The 14,246-nt window shown below is 36.5% G+C and overlaps 1 pseudogene; it reads right to left on the bottom strand.

Moving 5' to 3' along the window:
• Positions 1–2,717: 2,717 nt before the first annotated feature.
• LOC101096634 lies at positions 2,718–5,483 on the bottom strand (annotated as a pseudogene).
• Between the last annotated feature and the right edge of the window lie 8,763 nt (positions 5,484–14,246).

Raw genomic sequence — 14,246 nt, 5'->3', positions numbered from 1 at the left:
GTTTTCCTACTACATATCATTCATGATTCAGAAAGAGATGTAAGGTTAACAGACAGTTGATTTCTAAGGTAAAAGAATTTTAATTATTTTTAATTGTTAAGATAAAATAATGTTCTGGTTAATTAAATGGATGGGAGAAATCCTTTCAAATGTATGCATATATCAATCATCCCAATGTACACTTTAAATATAATTGTATCTGCCAACTCAATAAAGGTGGGGGGGAAGGGCCTTGAAATACAGTAGTCCTGTACGTATGTATTTTGACCTAGAGGAATACATTTTTTCAAAAAACAGAGTCATCTGAATGATATAATTCCATATCACTGCATAATAAATTTTATTTTATTATTTATTTACTAAAATGTCAAGTCTGGGGCGCCTGGGTGGCGCAGTCGGTTAAGCGTCCGACTTCAACCAGGTCACGATCTCGCGGTCCGTGAGTTCGAGCCCCGCGTCAGGCTCTGGGCTGATGGCTCGGAGCCTGGAGCCTGTTTCCAATTCTGTGTCTCCCTCTCTCTCTGCCCCTCCCCCGTTCATGCTCTGTCTCTCTCTGTCCCAAAAATAAATAAACGTTGAAAAAAAAATTTTTTTTAATAAATAAATAAATAAATAAATAAATAAAATGTCAAGTCACTTTAGAGCTTATAATGGAAAAAAATTGTCTTCTCCCTTTTTCACCCCCGATCTGTGCTTTCCAGAGGAAAGATATGAAATTCATTTTCTTCTGGCATTTACCATTATATTCCTAATTTATGCCACATATACTAATGTGTGACTCTTTCAATACTAATATCTATTGACTTCATACTATGAAAGATGAGGATTTAGTTTCCTAATACACCCTTTCTCTCTTTATCTAATGTGGTTCTGTACCATGTTAGGTTCATATTCAATTTGACATTAATATTGTCATATAATAATCACAGCTGGACCATGTACTCATTAATGAAGGAAGCATTTCCTTGTGTAACTTTATTTCCCTGACTTCAATCAATGCCTCCTCTTTGCTTAATTCATTTCTTATGTAGCTTCCACTGATTCATGCCTAAACTCCCTCCCATTAGTGTGAATAAAGCTCCCCAGAATGTGTTCATAAACAATAGGTAAATGTGGCTCTTTTGTTTCTTAGAACAATCTTTCCAGAATCCCAAGATCTTCTTTTTCTAACTGGGCAAGTGTGCTTCCTGGTCCTGCTTCCCTGCCGAGGTTCTAGGATTTCCCTGTACCATCATGTGAGGAATTTACTTCACCTGGCTCTCTAGTTAGGTTTTTCTGTTTCCCAAACTCCATATCTTTTCTTTCTTGGTCTACAAATTCAATTTACTCCAACACCCAGTAGGTTCCTGAGAAAGGGTGCACGAAGGTCAATATGTTGCATCTTTTAAAATATTTTATTCTAATCTCACCACTTGACTATTTGACCATAAAATCCTAGATTGGAAATAATTCTCTCAGAATTTGGAAGGCACAATTCCATCATTTCCTGACAACAGCATTGCAGTTGAGAGTCAAATTCCATTTTGGTCCCAGGCTTGTGACAACTTCTTCTGATCCCCTCCTCATCCCATCCCATACCCCAGCCCCTCCCCTGAACTATGCTTAGACATTTTCCAAATCATATCTTTATTCCTAATATTCTGAAATTTCCTGGTAGTGGTAACTTATTTTTCTCTTAGTAACTGTGCTAGGCACTTAGTCTTTCGGTTGAGGAAAGCACATTCTTTTCAACCTGTTATTGGGAATTTTCTTCTGTCATCTCCTCCTCCCTCACCTTCTCCCCCCACGTTTCCTCTTCCTCCTCCTTTAATAATTTCCTTTGTCACATGTTTTCAATTCTCACTGCCTGAAATACCACTGAGTTAATGTTGCCTAATTCTATAATTTTCTTATCTTTGTTCTAGTTTTCCAACTTTGGGGTAGATTTTGGGGGAGTCTTTGGGGGAGATCGCTTCCCGTCCTTCCCATCCTCCTGTTAATTTTGTCTGTATTTAGGAGATAGGATCTACTACTTAAGAGATTTTTGCTATCTGAATACTCATTGTTTATAGCATCTTGTCTTTAATTTTTTAATGCTGTTTTCTCTCTCTTCTTTTACTGAAAGAAAATAAATTTTCTTTTAATCTGGCTTATTGGTCCCATACTTCATCTATCAGTACATTTGCTACTATTTAAAAATGGAAATGTCCTATACTGACAGTAAAGTGTGCAATTCCTTTGATGAATCCAGTCCTCTATTTTAGTTCTCTGTATTAATCTGAATAACAGATGCCTATTTTAATTTACAAGGCAGATGGCAAACTTTCCCATAGATCTTGTGAGATTTCACCTTGTCATGGACTTTGTGTTTTAAGGTTGAGGTAATGAAAACTTGAGCAACAAAATAGTCAAGCTACACAAGCAATGAGCTATGGCCTCAGATGCTCTCATTATATCCTCTCCCTTTCCTTTAGGCCAGGGTAGCTTTCTACCTGGCCAATGGAAAACAGCAACTGCTGTAAAACCTGAAAATAAATAGTTCTAAACCCAAATCCCAGAGCATTTTAGTAGGCTTTTCTATGGGCATTTTTGAAGCATTTTAAGGAAAGTACTAAACACCCAGCTCCCTCTTCAGAACAGATCCAAAGAAAAGCTCTGCTCCTTCATATGCTTTTGTTCAATTCCATCACATTCCATTCACATCTTCTGCTAACCAGGGTGAAGAGCCTTAGGCCGGTTTAAATAGCACAAACTGCACTTTTGTTAATACTATTTTTCTCTCAGTGTAAGTTCTCGATGCTGACATTTCCAGTGTTGGGAAGTACAAATACTGTTAAACATCCTCCTTCTTTTCATTGCCAGACAATTCCTCTTTCTCTATCTTCTCCTGAAGGATAATCAACAGCTAGAGATAGATGTTTCAGAACATAAACTACTGCATGAAGACCCTCTATGCTCACCCAGACAGTATGTGCCTTCTGCCACACATGTCACTTCAGAGATAATGCCCTGGTAGAGAGCATTTCTTGTCCTGAGTAAGTAGTATAGCCCTGCCTGTCTCAGGTCTACAGATACAGCTTATCTCTGGAGGCAAGCTGGATAAAGATCAGTTTCTCTTCTTGAAGGCTATCCTTTTTCCAAATGGCATATCTGTTACAATAATATCCACAGAGCCAGTTCTCAGGGGGAATTGCAGATATCCCATTGAACAGCTCTTGGTCAATAAAGAAGAGATATTATTGGCGGCCCTATTCACAGCCAATGTATTGTTATCACCGGCAATATAACCATTAAACCATTCTGTAGCCCCCTCTATTGGTATTGCCTCTGTTCCATACATCCCTTCAACTATTAAATGAGTAGGTTGAGGACACAGAGACTGAGCATCCCATAGGTGAGAGTAGATCTGAATTGTAGCTCCAAAATGTGAGCTGTTTCTTTGGTGGACACTCTCTTCTGTCAATGCAATGCCTACAAAGATTTGGTTATCATGGATATTCAAGAATCTCCACCTCAAAGTTGGTCATGTCAGCTTTCTACTTCAATTAATCCTGAACAGCACACCTAGAATTTCTTGCAGCCTGATTTGAGGTACAGCAGTGTTTCTCTCCTGCCCTATTGCATATGACTCTAAACTTTAACACTTGAGGATCAGTTTCTCCTTCTGAGCTTTCATCAGTCTTATCTTTGCAAGATGCCAAGCCATTACCTACTAATGTTGGTATCTTTTTGATAGCTGAATTTTCATAATAGTCTAAGGTATGTGAATCTAAGCTAGTGTTCTCGAATTCTTTTAACATCTTTGTCATCTGTTTTGTCTCCTCATCCATTATCAATCTTACCTTTACTTGAATTCTGATTTGTCTTTTTATGTATTTTTTTCCTTGAAACTGGTGTTAATTTTCCATATTTTTAAAGGGTCTGAGCATGGGAGCTTCCAGCCAATTCTTCAAAACCCTTTAACACTTCTTCTTTTGTTTCTTTGAACTGGTAATCTTCAAACTCATGAACAACCACAAATAAGTGATCAACTGATCTCAGACAATAAGCCTGAGCCAGACTTTCACTGAAATGTCAGAATATACCTCACTTCATTTCTGCAGAGTTTGTACGATGAGCTCAGTTTCTCTCTCATTTCATCTGCAGCCATTTGTTCAAAACCAGTAGGTTCGGTGGCTCCACTAGTGACTTGGAGATGCTTAGACTCACTTCTGAGGCCAGTTTCTTTCATGAAGGTTCACATCCAAGAAGCGGTTAGTGGTTTCTTGAACTTCGGACATGTTGGCAGTTCTTCTAAGATCTATCTATAACATCGTCTTGACCGCCAGAACAGACTCTTTCAGCTCCAGCACCCCACAGGCATACCCCAATGCTATGTTTTCTCTTCTCTCTCAAGATTTTGGGTATAGGACTTTTTTCAAGAAATTTATTAGCAAAATGTTGAAACACATACAAAAATTGAAAGAATTTTAGAGTGAATGCCAATATACCCATCATCCAGATTCTAGTGTCAACATTTTACTATACCTGCTTTTTTGCATATTTATTCCTACATTGATACATTGCATGCTTTTATGCATTTTAAGATAACTTGTAGATAAGTGTATGTCCCCCTAAGTACTTCAGCATTTCTGTCATTAACTAGAGTTCAATATTATTTTTCTTTTCACGTAAAAGTTACATACAATGTAATGCACAGATTTTTCCGAGTTCTAAAAGTGCAAATCCTTGTATAACCCAAAGCCCATCAGTATAGAACATCACTATCCCTCCAGAAAGATCATTCGAGTCCCTTCCAATTACCAATACAAATTCCACTCCAAGAAAAACACTGTTCAAATTTTCTTCCATCATTGATTGATTGGGCTGTTTTAAAACTTCATAAAAATAAAATAATATAGTATGTACAATTTGTGTCTGGCTTCTTTTGCTAAACATAATGTTTTTGAGATTTAGTCATAGTGTTGCCTGACAATAGTTGATTCATTTCATTGCTGAGTAGTATTCCACCGTATGAATAAACGCATTCTCCTATTTTAGGATCTCTGGGATATTTTCCATTTTGGACCATTATGAATAAAGCTAATTTGAATATTTTTATACAAGCCTCTTTATGTGCATTTATGTTTTTATTTCTCCTAAGTAAATGAATACCTAGAGATGGAATTGCTGGATCATAGGTTCATGTATATTTAGTTTTATAAGAAAATACTAGATCTTTTGCCACAATAGCTGTCATATTTGACATTCCCAACAAAAATGTATTAGATTTCCAGTTGCTACACATCCTTACTAAAATTTGGTTCTGATAATCTTTCTAATATTAATCATTTCATTCTGATGTGTGTGTAGTGGTATGTCTATGTAGTCTTAATTTGCATTACCCACATGACCAATAATGTTGACCACAGTTTCACATGCCTGTTTCATATGCTTGTTAATGTGTCTATTCAATTCAAGCTATTTTTTTTATTATTGAATTGTAGGAGCTCTTTATATATTTCTATCCCAGTCCCTTATCAGATACATGTTTCACAATATATATTTTCTTCAGATCTGTGGCAGGCCTCTTCAGTTTATTAATGCCTTTTGTTAAGTAGTTTTTAATTCTGGTAAGTCAAACTTTTCAATTTTTTTCTATTATGGTGATTGTTCTACATTTCAGAATTTTGCTTTTCAAAAATCACAAAGATATTACCCTATGTTTCCCCTTAAAAGCTTTCTGGCTTAGGGGCACCTGGGTGGCTCTGTCGGTCGAGCACCGGACTTTGGCTCAGGTCATGATCTCACAGTTCATGGGTTTGAGCCCAGCGACAGGCTCTGTGCTGACAGCTCGGAGCCTGGAACCTGCTTCTGATTCTGTGTCTCCCTCTCTCTGCCCCTCCCCTGCTCACGTTCTGTCTCTCTCTGTCTCTTAAAAATAAATAAATGTAAAAAAAATATTTTTTAAGCTTTCTGGCTTTATGCTTCATTTTTATCTAATTCAGAATTTTTTTTACATTTTCTTTGGTGACTTCTTCACTAAAGAAATAAGAGGGGCTTCATTTTTATCCAATTCAGAATTTTTTACATTTTCTTTGGTGATTTCTTCACTAAAGAAATAAGAGGGGTTTTCTATAACTTCAGTGGTTTTCCGAGAAGTCATGTTATTGATTTCCAATTTAATTCTGTTATACTCAGAAAACATATCCTGTGTGCTTTCAATCCTTTCAAATGTACTTAAGACTTGTTGGAAGGGACAGCATATGATCTAGCTCAGTGAACGTATCAGGTGCCCTTGAATATATATTATGAAACTAGTTGTTGAGCCCAGTGTTCTAAATGTAAATGATACCTAAATATCATTTAGGTCAAGATGGTTGATAGTTTGTTCAACTCCATCTATGTCTTTATTGATTTTCTTTGTTCTATCAATTGCTAAAAGATAGTGTTAAAAAAGTTCGACAATGATTATAGAATTATTTTTCCCCTTGATTCTGTCATTATTATCTCATGAATTTTGAAGGTGTTATGAGAGAAAAAAAAATTTATGAATATTATGTCTTTCTGAAGAACTGACTCTTTTGGCATTGTGAAAAGTCTCTCTTTATTTCCAGTGCTCTTTATTTCTTCCTGAAGATTGAATTTCAGTGTGGTGTCATTTCCCTTTAGCCTGAAGAATTTCCATTAGCATCCCTCAAAGGGCATGTCTGCTGGTGATAAATTCTCTTTTCCTTACTTACAATTGCCTTTATTTAGCCTTCTTCATTTTTGCTGGATATAGAATTTTGAGTTGTCAGATTTTTTTTCTGCTCTTTCAGAACTCTAAATATGTGTTTTGCTATCTTGTTCGTATATAAAGAATGTGTTGTTTTCTCTGGATGCTTTCAAGATTTTCTCTCTGTATCTGATATTCAGTATTTTATTATGATGAGTCAAAGGTCAGTTTTATTTTGAATTTTCCCGTTTTTCAAAAGCAGCCTACTGAGGTATAATTGACATACAGTAAATCGGGGCATACTCTAGTGTACGTTTGGGGATACATTTTGACATGCATACTCCAGAAACCATCACACAATCAAAACAATGAACATGTCTGTTACCCAAGAAAGTTTCCTTCTGCCTGTGTAATTTATCCCACCTTCATCCCATTCATGGAGCCACTGATCTCCCTCCTGACACTCTACATTGCTTCGTATTTCCTAGAATTTTTTTATACTCTTTTGTCTAGCTCTTTCAGTAGCATAACTATGTCGAGATTCATATGCTATGGTGTGTATCAAGAGTTCAGTGCTTGCATTGCTGAGTAGTAATCTACTATAATGATATGCTTTATATTTATCCATTCACTTATTAATAGGCATTCACATTCTTTCAATTTGGGGACCATTACAAATAAAGTTGTCATGAACATTCATGCACAATCTTTTCATCTGCCTTGGGTAAATACCTAGGACTAGGATGGCTAGGTCACACGGAGGTGTGTTTAGCTTTTTTTTAAATGTTTACTTATTTTTGAGAGAGTGCAACAGAAGAGGGGCAGAGAGAAAGGGGAACAGAGGATCTAAAGTGGGCTCTGTGTTGACAGCAGACAGCCCTATGTAGGGTTCGAACTGACAACAATGAGATCATGACCTGAGCCGAAGTCAGATGCTCAACCGACTGAGCCACCCAGGCACACTTTTTAAAAAATTTCTAAACTATTGGTATTTTCCAAACAGGTTTTATATGTCACATTCTGACCAGAAGTCATTGAGAAGTCCATTTGCTCCATATCCTTATCAACATTTGATTTGGTAGGTCTTTTCTTATTTAATAATAATAAAAGAACCTAATGCTATAGTACTAAAAAAAGAACCTAATGGTATAAAACACTTGTTTTAAAAAATGGATTCCAGTTCACACATTGTTTCCTAAGCCACTTTTTTCCCTTAATACTGAATCATGAGTTTTTGAAGTCATTAAAAACTCTCCTACAATGTCTTAACTTCAGTGGCTATAAAGGTTTTCATCATATGGCAATGCCATACTTCATTTCATGTCTGCTATCTATTGTTGGACTGTTAGATTCTTTCTAGGTTTCCACTTTTTAAAAAATCTGGTGAGGTAAAATACATATAGCATGAAATGTACCATTTTAATCATTTTTATCTGCACGATTTAGTGTTAAGTACATTCACATTGTTGTATACTCAATGTCCAGAACTTTTTCATCTTGCAAAACTAAAACCCTATGCCCATTAATTAACAACTCCATTTCCTCCTCCCCTCAGCCCCTGGCAACCACCATACCATTTGCTGATTTGTTGTTGTTGTTGTTATGAATCATGCTTTTGGGATTATATCTAAAAGATATTTACCTAACTCAAGATTACAAAGATTTTCTCATAAGTTTTTTTCCTTGAATTTTGTAGTGTTTGATTTTACATTTAGGTCTATGATCTATTTTGAGTTAATTTTTCAATATGGCAGAAGGATATGGATAAAAAGTCATTTTTATGTGTGGATATCCACCTGTTCCATCAGCATGTTGAAAGATGATCTTTTCTCCACTGAATTGTTTTTGCATCTTTCTAGAAGTAAGTTATTCAATTATGTATGGATATATTTCTGGACTCTTCAATCTATTCCTTTGATCTCTTTGCCAGTACCATACTGTCTTGATTACTGTAGCTTTATAATAAGCATTAAATCAAGAAGCATTAATCCTCCAATTTTCCTCTTTTTCAAATTTATTTTTGCTATTTTAGGTACTCACATTCCTTATGGATTTTGGAGTCAATCTGTCAATTTATGCAAAATAATCTGCTGGGGTTTTGATTGGGATTGCACTGAATCTGCAAGCAAATTCAGGAAAAATTGACATCTTAATAATATGGAGTCTTCTGAGTCTTCTGGCCATGAATACAGCATATCTCTCCATGTGTTTTGGTCTTCCTTAATTTCTCACAGCAACATCTTTTTCCTTTTCAGAGTATAACTCAGAGGTAAGGTCAGACACCATTCATGGTTCTGTGTGAGTATCGGACACTGTTCCCTCTAAACCCTTTCTGATCATTTCTTTGGCCTCACATAGTTTCCTCACCACATACATGCACCTATCAGTTCTCTGCTCACCCTAAAGAGGACCCTGTGCAATCTCCAGGAATGTCTCTCTGTAACACTTTCCTCTTTAATATTCTGTCCTACAAACTCAAAGTCTTTTGTTCTCACACTCTGAGCTCTGTCTCATCAACTCAGAGAGATTGGGCCTAACTGGGTTCCGTTTCCCTCAGTGTAGCCCAGAAACTCTCTTAAGGCAGTAAGCTGGAGCAAACATAGTACTAACCTCATTTCCTATCACTAGGCATCATTGTCCTTTATTGTCTGATGTCCAGTGTCTTGAAAAGTGTTGCATGTGTCTTGTTTAATTTTTTTTTGTTATTGCTTTTCATAGGAGAGTAAATCTGGTCTGTATTATTCCATATTGGCCAGAAGTGGAAGTCACAGCCATTATTTTTCCTCTATGCTTTTATCTCCTATACTCTGTTTCCTTCTGGGACTCAATTACACATGTATATTAGACATTTTCCTATTGTCTCACAGTTTCCTGAGGTGCTCATCCTATGTTCTCCTCTCTGTTTCTCTTACTTTTTCAGATTAGACAAATTCTATTGATTTATCTGCAAGGTTACTTGCCTTTTCTTCTGCCACGTCCATTTTGCTAAATCCAGTCACTGAATTTTAGCTTCAAATATTAAATTTCAAAATCCAGAATTTTCATTTAAATTTATATCTCTGCTGATAATTTCTATTTTTTCACTTGTGATGAGTACATTTTCCTTTACCTTATTCAGCATAGCTGTAAAATCCATTTTAAAATCCTGTCTGCTATTTCCAACAGCTGGGACATTTGGGGTTCGGTCTTTAGAGAATGGGTAATATTTTCCTGTTCTTCTTTGCTGAGTAATTCTGTATTGTAGCCTCACATCATGAATTCTATAATTTAGGAACTCTGGTTTCTGCTTTATTCCTTCAAAATGGTTGAACTTTGTTTTGATTAACTTGGCTGGTCTCCTACTGAACTCAATGCTGTTTGGAGTCTGTTACCCATTTACATGGATAAGGTTCAGCCAGGAATTTTCTGCAAAGCTTAAACACAAAATTAGAGGATCCCCCTCCCTTTCTCTCACCTTTTCAGGATTGCCTCCAAGACTCTCCTTTGTCTCAGGTAGCTCTGAACTTTGTTCTCATTTATTCAGGACAGAAAAAGTACATGTTTTCTCTCAGGATCTTAGCCACTCAATGTGGTGCCAACTTCAGGCTGTTCTTAGGCTAAAAGCCATTTTAAAACAGAGGGGTCCCTTCTTCAGGGTGCCCACTTCCTTCCAGAATCTTTTTGCTTTCATTCACTCATTAGTTAGTGATACAGTTGTTTCTCATATTTTGTCAGTGGAAAGGAAATGGTGCCCCCAGTAATTTATTTTTGAAGTTTCCTACTGTTCTCTAACTTCCCTCTTTTCTTCTAAGAATTCTTCCATTATTCGTTTGGGTCCCTTTCTTTCACATTAGAACTGTTCTTCGTCTCTTGTTTTAATGTTTACTTACTTATTTTGAGAGAGTGAGAGAGCAGGGGAGGGGCAGAGACAGAGAGAGACAGAGAATCCCAACCAGTCTCTGCACTGTCAGTGTGGAGCCCCTTGCAGGGCTTGATCCCCATGAGATCATAACCTGAGCTGAAACCAAGAATTGGACACTTAACCAATTGAGCCACCCACATGCCCCAACATTAAAACTGTACTTAACTAACCATTAGTTGCACTTTCTTTTTTAACAGTGACACGCTAAAAGGCAGATTAAAATTTTTTTAATGTTTATTTTTGAGAGAGACAGAGCTCCAGTGGGGGAGGGGCAGGGAGTGAAGGAGACCCAGAATCCAAAGCAGGCTCTGAGCTGTGAGCTGTCAGCACAGAGCCCGACATGGAGCTTGAATTCACGGACCATGAGATCATGACCTGAGCTGAAGTCAGACGCTTAACTGACTGAGCCACCCAGTTCCCCACTAAAAGGCAGATTAGAAGATCCACACTGGTGGCTGGCTGTACTTCCCTAAAGGTAACTTTGTCAAGATTTTTTCATTATTTTGATGATGGACCAACAAATGTGCATATCTACGTGTCTTTCCTTTGGGGCTGGTCAGTGATATAGTCAAATATCTTAGAAATCATTTTCATTCTGAAAATACATTAATCAGGTGGTAGTCAATCATACAGACATAGATTTTTAAAAACTCTTTCTTCAAATATAATATACTTTATAATATAATATACTTGGACTCTCTTGTGCTTTTTTCAGTGAACACTTGCCTAATGCTGAATTAAATATTTCAGTTTACATAGGAAAAAAAACCAGGCAAGCAGAACTCCCTCAAATCTTAAAAGTTTGGCTTAAGTGCTGGATGATGGCATCATATTCCAATCACCCCTTATTTTCATTAGGAATTTTATTTCATCTCCAGCAGGAGAGGCTTTGTCACAAGCATTCTATGTTACAACCAACCGAAAGTATTTATATTCTTTCAAACAGAATTTACTCTCTCACGCTTTCACGACTTTCATGACAGAGAGTACACTCTCTTCCTCAAATGTTCCTTTTCTCTCTCTGTTTGGTTGCAGAACTGGTACTTTCCGTCAATATCCAGTATAGTGATCTCTTCTGTGAGACCTCTGGACTTTTCCAGAATGTACATTCTGACTTCTTCATCCCTTTTATACCTAACTGAAACAGCACATCTGCCTCTACTAAAATACTTATTAATTTCTGTTTTAATAACTTTGTTTATATGTCTCCCCTACTAGTTTATAACTCCATGTGGTCAACAACTCACATGATTTAATGAAATCATCTTACCAACTAACAGCATCTCCACTAATGACCAAAGAGGTCCGCAATACTGAATCACATTTAATATTGTCCTGTGGCAAGAATCAATTTACCCCAGATGAGAACTTATTCTTTTATTATGGAATAGCATTTAGTTAAAAAATACATGCACACATACACACACACACATGTGGCCATGTGTGTATGCATATGTGTGTCATTATCAGTATTTTAGAAAAGTATTACCTAGAGCTATTTTATATTCCAGTATTTTAAATTCTAACCCATGAAAACTTAGAGCCTCATTCTGCAAACTCAAATGTGTGCATTACAGGTAGCACAGAGTCTGTTGCCCTTTTATCTACTATGATTTCTATGGTGAAATTTAATATAAGAGAGATGATTGTTTCTGTAGTGAATTTGCAATATGTTTCCATTTTGAAATATTGAATATTGTGTATTCATGTGTGCAGGTGTCAGCTGGATAAATTTATAGGACAGCTTTTTTAAGTATTATAGATTTTACACAATAGACATGGAATCACTGCTTATAAAATAATCTGCGGAAGCTTATGTTTCAATTGTAAGTGACAAACCCCAGACCTGGTATATAGAGTGGGCCCTGAGCAGCACTTTTTCCAGATCTTCGTGTTACTAAACTGTTTTCAGGAGGGCCCAGCAGCTGTTCTGTGAATCTACTGAGGAATTAGGAAAAAATATTCTCCAAGTTAATTTAGCTTAAAATTCTGTAGCTTTTGAGGATCGTGAATAGACGCAATACCTCATATCATATCAAGACATGTGACATGATAAAGAAAACAATGCTTACAGATGTAATAAGATTACATTAAGCAGCAACTTTAGACATGCTGGAAATAAACAAAAGTGAAATGATAAAGGAATCTTTCTTCACTTTAAATGTATCTAGTACATTTCATAACACTCGAATGAAATACTTCTCTGAAAATAAGTGTGCCACTAATTTTTTGAGAATTCTTACAAATTTCCTCACCCCATGTGAAGAAAATGAACATTTAAAACCACAAGAATGTTTACCTAACCAGATGGAATCCGGAGAATCAAAGAAACAGGAAAAAATGATTAAAACATGATCAAAACAACTATAACATGCTAAAGTTTTGTATTGGTGAACATATGCAGATATAGTAAGTGGGTAGCTATCAGGAGGCAGGATTGGGGGCAGGGCGTTGACCGAGTCCTTGATTGCAACCCCCTTGAGACGGAATGCGCTGGCTGTGCACCAGAGTCTAGTGTGGGGAGGGCAGTTTTCTCTCATAAAGTGTCTCAGGTAAGGGCTTTGCAGCCACCTATGGTGGGACCTGGAAGATCACATATAAAACTTTGGCCTGAAGCTGGATTCCCCAAATGCCAATCTAAATAACTGGTACTAAGTTAAAATGTTCTCTTCTAAGGAATAGATCAGCCTGACCTTCTCTTTGAAAAAAAAAATTCAAGGTAGGTTGAGTGATTCAATAAGTTATACAGATCAGTTTATAGCCTTGTAGTCAATATTGAACTAAGTAGATCATTGCCGTATTTTGAGATATTTAATTTTAAATTTTAATTCACGTCTATTTATTTGAATATTAAAATAATAATAACCCCACACAGAAATAGTCAACTGATCTCTGACAAAGATGCAAAAGTAATTCAATGGAAAAAGAATAGTCTTTTCAATAATTGGTGCTGGTACAATTCCACATCCATAAAAAAAATTAAAAAAAAAAAACCCTAGACAAAGATCTTATACCTGTCATGGAAATTGACTCAAAATGGATTATAGACCTAAATACCAAATTTACAAATATAAAACTTCTAGAAGAAAACATAGGAGAAAAACCAACAGAACCTAGTGGATTAGTTTGCTAGGGCTGCCGAAGCAAAATACCACAGATCAGGTGGCTTAAATGACAGAAATTTATTTATTTACTTATTTGCTTATTTTCTCATAGTTCTGGAAGCTGAAAGTCCAGGAACAGGTGTTGGTAGGTTTGGACTCGCCTGAAGCCTCTCCTTTTGGGGAGCAGATGGCTGTGGTCTTCTCTTTGTGTGCATGTATCCCTAGTGTCTCTTCCTCTTCTTATGAAGACAGCAGTCATAGCAGAGTAAGGCTCCAGCCTAATATCCAAAAAAAGCCTGACAATACCAATTGCTGATGAGGATGCAGAGCAATAGGAGCTCTTATTAATTCCTGCTGAGAATGCAAAATGATACAGCCACTTTGAAGACCATTTGGCAGCTTCTTTCCAAGCTAAACACAGTCTTTCCTTATGATCCAGCAATTGTACTCCTAGGTATTTACCCAACTGATTTGAAAACTTATGTCCACACAAAAATCTTCATCCAAATGTTTATAGAATCTTTATTCACATTTGCCAAAAACTAGAAGTAATTAAACTGTTCTT

Source organism: Felis catus, chromosome F2 (genome assembly GCF_018350175.1).
Source record: "Felis catus isolate Fca126 chromosome F2, F.catus_Fca126_mat1.0, whole genome shotgun sequence".
In the NCBI taxonomy this organism is placed as follows: Eukaryota; Metazoa; Chordata; class Mammalia; order Carnivora; family Felidae; genus Felis; species Felis catus.
Note: the sequence above shows the minus strand (reverse complement) of the source record. Positions and strands in the feature narration are given on the sequence as shown.